Here is a 5,859-nt window from a genome sequence, read left to right as displayed (position 1 = left end):
GTTTGCCTCCATTCTGTGTCTGAACTTTTAGCGTACATAGAAGATAGGAGTAGGCCATTCGGCCCCTCGAGCCTGCTCCGCCATTTAATGAGATCATGGCTGGTCATTCAATTTCAGTACCCGGTCCCTGCTTTCTCCCCATATCTCTTGGTCCCTTTAGCCTTAAGAAATATATCTAACTCCGTCTTGAATATATTTAATGAATTGGCCTCTACTGCCTTGTGTGGTAGAGAATTCCACAGGTTCACCACTCTCTGGGTGAAGAAATTCCTCCTCATCTCTGTCCTAAATGGCTTACCCCTTATCCTTAGACTGTGACCCCTGGTTCTGGACTCCCCGGCCATCAGGAACATCCTTCCTGCATCCAGTCTATCCAGTCCTGTTAGAATTTTATAAGTTTCAATGAGATCCCCTCTCATTCTTCTAAACTCCAGCGAGTATAAGCCCAATCGACCCAATCTCGCCTCATACGTCATTCCTACCAAACTGACCGAATGAAATTGGGAGTTACTCCACCCCCTCCCAGGTTGCCGGTCTTACTGTGGAGTGTCGTGTTGCTCCCCCACCCCAGTGCCTCCCTTTCTTTATTCAATCTCAGGACAAGACCGGCACTTATTGGTTGCTGCCCCCCACCCCCTGCCTTGAGACGGTGGTGGTGTCGCTGCAGTCCATTGCGGGGAAGGTGTTCCCACAGTGCCGTTCGGTCGTGGAGTTACTGACTCCATCGCGGTCTCTCAGAAAAATAGGAGCAGGAGTTGGCCATTCGGCCCTTTGAGCCTGCTCCGCCATTCAGTAGGATCATGGCTGATCCTCTATCTCAATACCATATTCCCGCTCTCTCCCCATACCCCTTGATGCCTTTTGTGTCTAGAAATCTATCGATCTCCTTCTTAAATATATTCAGTGACTTGGCCTCCACAGCCTTCTGTGGTAGAGAATTCCACAGGTTCACCACCCTCTGAGTGAAGAAATTTCTCCTCATCTCAGTCCTACCCCGTATCCTGAGACTGCGACCCCTCGTTCTCGACCCCCCCAGCCAGGGGAAACATGCTCCCTGCATCCAGTCTGTCTAGTCCTGTCAGAATTTTATACGTTTCAGTGAGATCCCCTCTCATTCTTCTAAACTCTAGTGAGTACAGGCCTAGTCGACCCAATCTCTCCTCATACGACAGTCCTGCCATCCCAGGAATCAGTCTGGTGAACCTTTGCTGCACTCCCTCAATGGCAAGTATATCCTTTCTTCGGTAAGGAGACCAAAACTGCACACAGTACTCCAGGTGTGGTCTCACCAAGGCCCTGCATAACTGTAGTAAGACATCCTTGCTCCTGTACTCAAATCCTCTTGCAATGAAGGCCAACATATCAACCCGTGGTGTCAGACGGGCTCCCTGCACACGCGATCTAGCGTCGCGTACTTTTAGCAACCCGGTGGAGAACTCCGCAGCAGGCGCAGCCCATGGGGGATCTGGGGTGGGGAGCGCTGTGCAGAGCTATTTAGTAGAATAGGGTTTTACGTCCGTGTTTCACATCTCCGCTGAGGGCAAGAGGTTACAGCCGCAGTCTCAACCGTGGCTCAGTGGGCAGCACGCTCTCTCGCGTCCGAGTCAGAAAGTTGTGGGATCAAGTCTCACTCCTGAGACCTGAGCACAAGATCCAGGCCGACACTCCCAGTGCAGTACTGAGGGAGTGCCGCACTGTCAGAGGGGCAGCACTGAGGGAGCGTCGCACTGTTGGAGGAGCAGTACTGAGGGAGCGCTGCACTGTCGGAGGGGCAGTACTGAGGGAGCGCTGCACTGTCGGAGGGGCAGTACTGAGGGAGCGCCGCACTGTCGGAGGGGCAGTACTGAGAGAGCGCCGCACTGTCGGAGGGGCAGTACTGAGGGAGCGCCGCACTGTCGGAGTGGCGGTGCTGAGGGAGCGCCACACTGTCGGATGGGCAGTGCTGAGGGAGCACCGCACTGTCGGAGGGGCAGTACTGTGGGAGTGCCGCACTATCCGAGGGGCTGTACTGAGGGAGTGCCGCATTGTCAGGGACAGTACTGAGGGAGCGCCGCACTGTAGGCGGGGCAGTACTGAGGAAGCACCGCACTGTCGGAGGGGCAGTGCTGAGGGAGCACCGCACTGTCGGAGGGGCAGTACTGTGGGAGTGCCGCACTATCCGAGGGGCTGTACTGAGGGAGTGCCGCATTGTCAGGGACAGTACTGAGGGAGCGCCGCACTGTAGGCGGGGCAGTACTGAGGAAGCACCGCACTGTCAGAGGGGCAGTACTGAGGGAGCGCCGCACTATCCGAGGGGCTGTACTGAGGGAGTGCCGCATTGTCAGAGGGGCAGTACTGAGGGTGCGCCACACTGTCGGAGGGGTATGTACTGAGGGAGCGCCACACTGTTGGAGGTGCCGTCTTTCGGATGAGACGTTATACCGAGGCCCCGTCTGCCCGCACAGGTGGACATAACAGATCCCACAGCCACTGTTGGAAGAAGAGCAGGGTGAGTTCTCCCCGGTGTCCTGGGGCCAATATTTATTTATCCCTCAATCAACATCACTAAAACAGATGATCCGGTCATTATCACATTGCTGTTTATGGGAGCTTGCTGTGCGCAAATTGGCTGCCGCGTTTCCTACATTACAACAGTGACTACACTTCAAAAAAGTACTTCATTGACTGTGAAGCCCTTTGGGACGTCCTGAGGTGGTGCGATAGAAATGCAAGTTCTTTTCTTTCTGTGGGTGGTGGTCATCGCAGGGACTGGATATAGATAATAACATAATTTAATTTTATAAGCCTCCTTTGTTTCATGGTTTAGCTCCTCATTCGTCGTGCCCTTCTAAAAAGGGGGCGCGTCTGTTTGATGGCACTGGGGCAACCCAGCGTGTCCTTAGTGATTACTGTAATTCGGAAAGGTACAGCCAGAGGGCCAACATGGAGTGTCCAGGCCTATTGCTGTCCATGGAACCGCTCCAAGGTTTGTGAGCCCTCCCAGTCAGTGACCGATCCTGAACGTCCAACTCTCCAGGTAAGCCATCCGAAGTTTTCCAACACACCAGAGAAGCCTCAAGAGTGAAATGTTCCATCAGGGGCGCTCTATGGCTCAGGCTGTTTGATGGGACGGTGCAGAGGGAGCTTTACTCTGTATCTAACCCGTGCTGTACCTGCCCTGGGAGTGTTTGATGGGACGGTGTAGAGGGAGCTTTACTCTGTATCTAACCCGTGCTGTACCTGCCCTGGGAGTGTTTGATGGGACAGTGTAGAGGGAGCTTTACTCTGTACCTAACTCGTGCTGTATCTGCCCTGGGAGTGTTTGATGGTACAGTGTAGAGGGAGCTTTACTCTGTATCTAACCCGTGCTGTACCTGCCCTGGGAGTGTTTGATGGGACGGTGCAGAGGGAGCTTTACTCTGTATCTAACCCGTGCTGTACCTGCCCTGGGAGTGTTTGATGGGACAGTGTAGAGGGAGCATTACTCTGTATCTAACCCATGCTGTACCTGCCCTGGGAGTGTTTGATGGGACAGTGTAGAGGGAGCTTTACTCTGTATCTAACCCGTGCTGTACCTGCCCTGGGAGTGTTTGATGGGACAGTGTAGAGGGAGCTTTACTCTGTATCTAACCCGTGCTGTACCTGCCCTGGGAGTGTTTGATGGGGACAGTGTAGAGGGAGCTTTACTCTGTATCTAACCCGTGCTGTACCTGCCCTGGGAGTGTTTGATGGGGACAGTGTAGAGGGAGCTTTACTCTGTATCTAACCCGTGCTGTAACTGCCCTGGGAGTGTTTGATGGGACAGTGTAGAGGGAGCTTTACTCTGTATCTAACCCGTGCTGTAACTGCCCTGGGAGTGTTTGATGGGGACAGTGTAGAGGGAGCTTTACTGTGTATCTAACCCGTGCTGTACCTGTCCTGGGGGTGTTTGATGGGACAGGTAGAGGGAGCTTTACTCTGTATCTAACCCGTGCTGTACCTGCCCTGGGAGTGTTTGATGGGACAGTGTAGAGGGAGCTTTACTCTGTATCTAACCCATGCTGTACCTGCCCTGGGAGTGTTTGATGGGACAGTGTAAAGGGAGCTTTACTCTGTATCTAACCCGTGCTGTACCTGCCCTGGGAGTGTTTGATGGGACAGTGTAGAGGGAGCTTTACTCCATCTAACCCGTGCTGTACCTGCCCTGGGAGTGTTTGATGGGGACAGTGTAGAGGGAGCTTTACTCTGTATCTAACCCGTGCTGTACCTGCCCTGCGAGTGTTTGATGGGACAGTGTAGAGGGAGCTTTACTCTGTATCTAACCCGTGCTGTACCTGCCCTGGGAGTGTTTGATGGGACAGTGTAGAGGGAGCTTTACTCTATCTAACCCGTGCTATACCCGCCTGGCAGTTTTTGATGGGACTCCTCCGTTTATCAATAGTACACTTCACTGCACAATAATTCACAACAGTATAGATTAAGAAATAAACTGCAGTGCTGCAGATAATCGGAATTGATTATTTTAAATTGGATAGTGCTACAGTGTGCAGCTGGTTGGGGGCTGGGTTGAAGTGGCGGGGGGTGAGGTGAGGACATTGAATCCTGGCTTTGCTCTGCAGGGCTGGGTTATCACAACTCCGAACGAGTCGCATTGGTGGCGAGGAGATGTTCCGAGTCAGCACATCTCCCGAACCTGCTTCACGTGGCACTTAATACGCTCCTACATGAATAATGCGTCGCAGTGCTGCAGTGGGCCTGTCAGCTCCAGCACATCGCCCCCTGCCGCCGCCACTCTGTGCTGCGGCATCTCAACCGCGGTCGCCGGCCATTGTTGGCCTCAGTTCCCTGAACTGAAGCGGGTGCGGTGTGTAAAATAAAAAAAATAGACAAGAAAGAACTTGCATTTCTCCAGCGCCTTACACCACCTCAGGACGTCCCAAAGCGCTTCACAGCCAATTAAATACTTTTTGAAGTGTAGTCACTGTCAGAATTACTTGGAATTTACACAGAAAGAGGCCGTTCAGCCCCTCTGGCCCATTGAGCTCCACACGAGTCTCCTCCTCCCACCCCTCTTCATCTCACCCCGTCAACACCAGCCTCCTCCCACCCCTCTTCATCTCACCCCGTCAACACCAGCCTCCTCCCACCCCTCTTCATCTCACCCCGTCAACACCAGCCTCCTCCCACCCCTCTTCATCTCACCCCGTCAACACCAGCCTCCTCCCACTCCTCTTCATCTCACCCCGTCATCACCAGCCTCCTCCCACCCCTCTTCATCTCACCCCGTCAACACCAGCCTCCTCCCACTCCTCTTCATCTCACCCCGTCAACACCAGCCTCCTCCCACCCCTCTTCATCTCACCCCGTCAACACCAGCCTCCTCCCACTCCTCTTCATCTCACCCCATCAACACCAGCCTCCTCCCACCCCTCTTCATCTCACCCCATCAACACCAGCCTCCTCCCACCCCTCTTCATCTCACCCCATCCACACCAGCCTCCTCCCGCCCCTCTTCATCTCACCCCGTCAACACCAGCCTCCTCCCACCTCTCTTCATCTCACCCCGTCAACACCAGCCTCCTCCCACCCCTCTTCATCTCACCCCATCAACACCAGCCTCCTCCCACCCCTCTTCATCTCACCCCATCAACACCAGCCTCCTCCCACCCCTCTTCATCTCACCCCATCAACACCAGCCTCCTCCCACCCCTCTTCATCTCACCCCATCCACACCAGCCTCCTCCCGCCCCTCTTCATCTCACCCCGTCAACACCAGCCTCCTCCCACCTCTCTTCATCTCACCCCGTCAACACCAGCCTCCTCCCACCCCTCTTCATCTCACCCCATCAACACCAGCCTCCTCCCACCCCTCTTCATCTCACCCCATCAACACCAGCCTCC

The sequence above is a fragment of the Somniosus microcephalus genome, unplaced genomic scaffold (assembly GCF_052327205.1).
Source record: "Somniosus microcephalus isolate GS21.2 unplaced genomic scaffold, FLI_Smic_1.0 unresolved_chr7, whole genome shotgun sequence".
Classification (NCBI taxonomy): domain Eukaryota; kingdom Metazoa; phylum Chordata; class Chondrichthyes; order Squaliformes; family Somniosidae; genus Somniosus; species Somniosus microcephalus.
The sequence above is the reverse complement of the archived record's forward strand: the minus strand, read 5'-3'. Positions refer to the sequence as shown.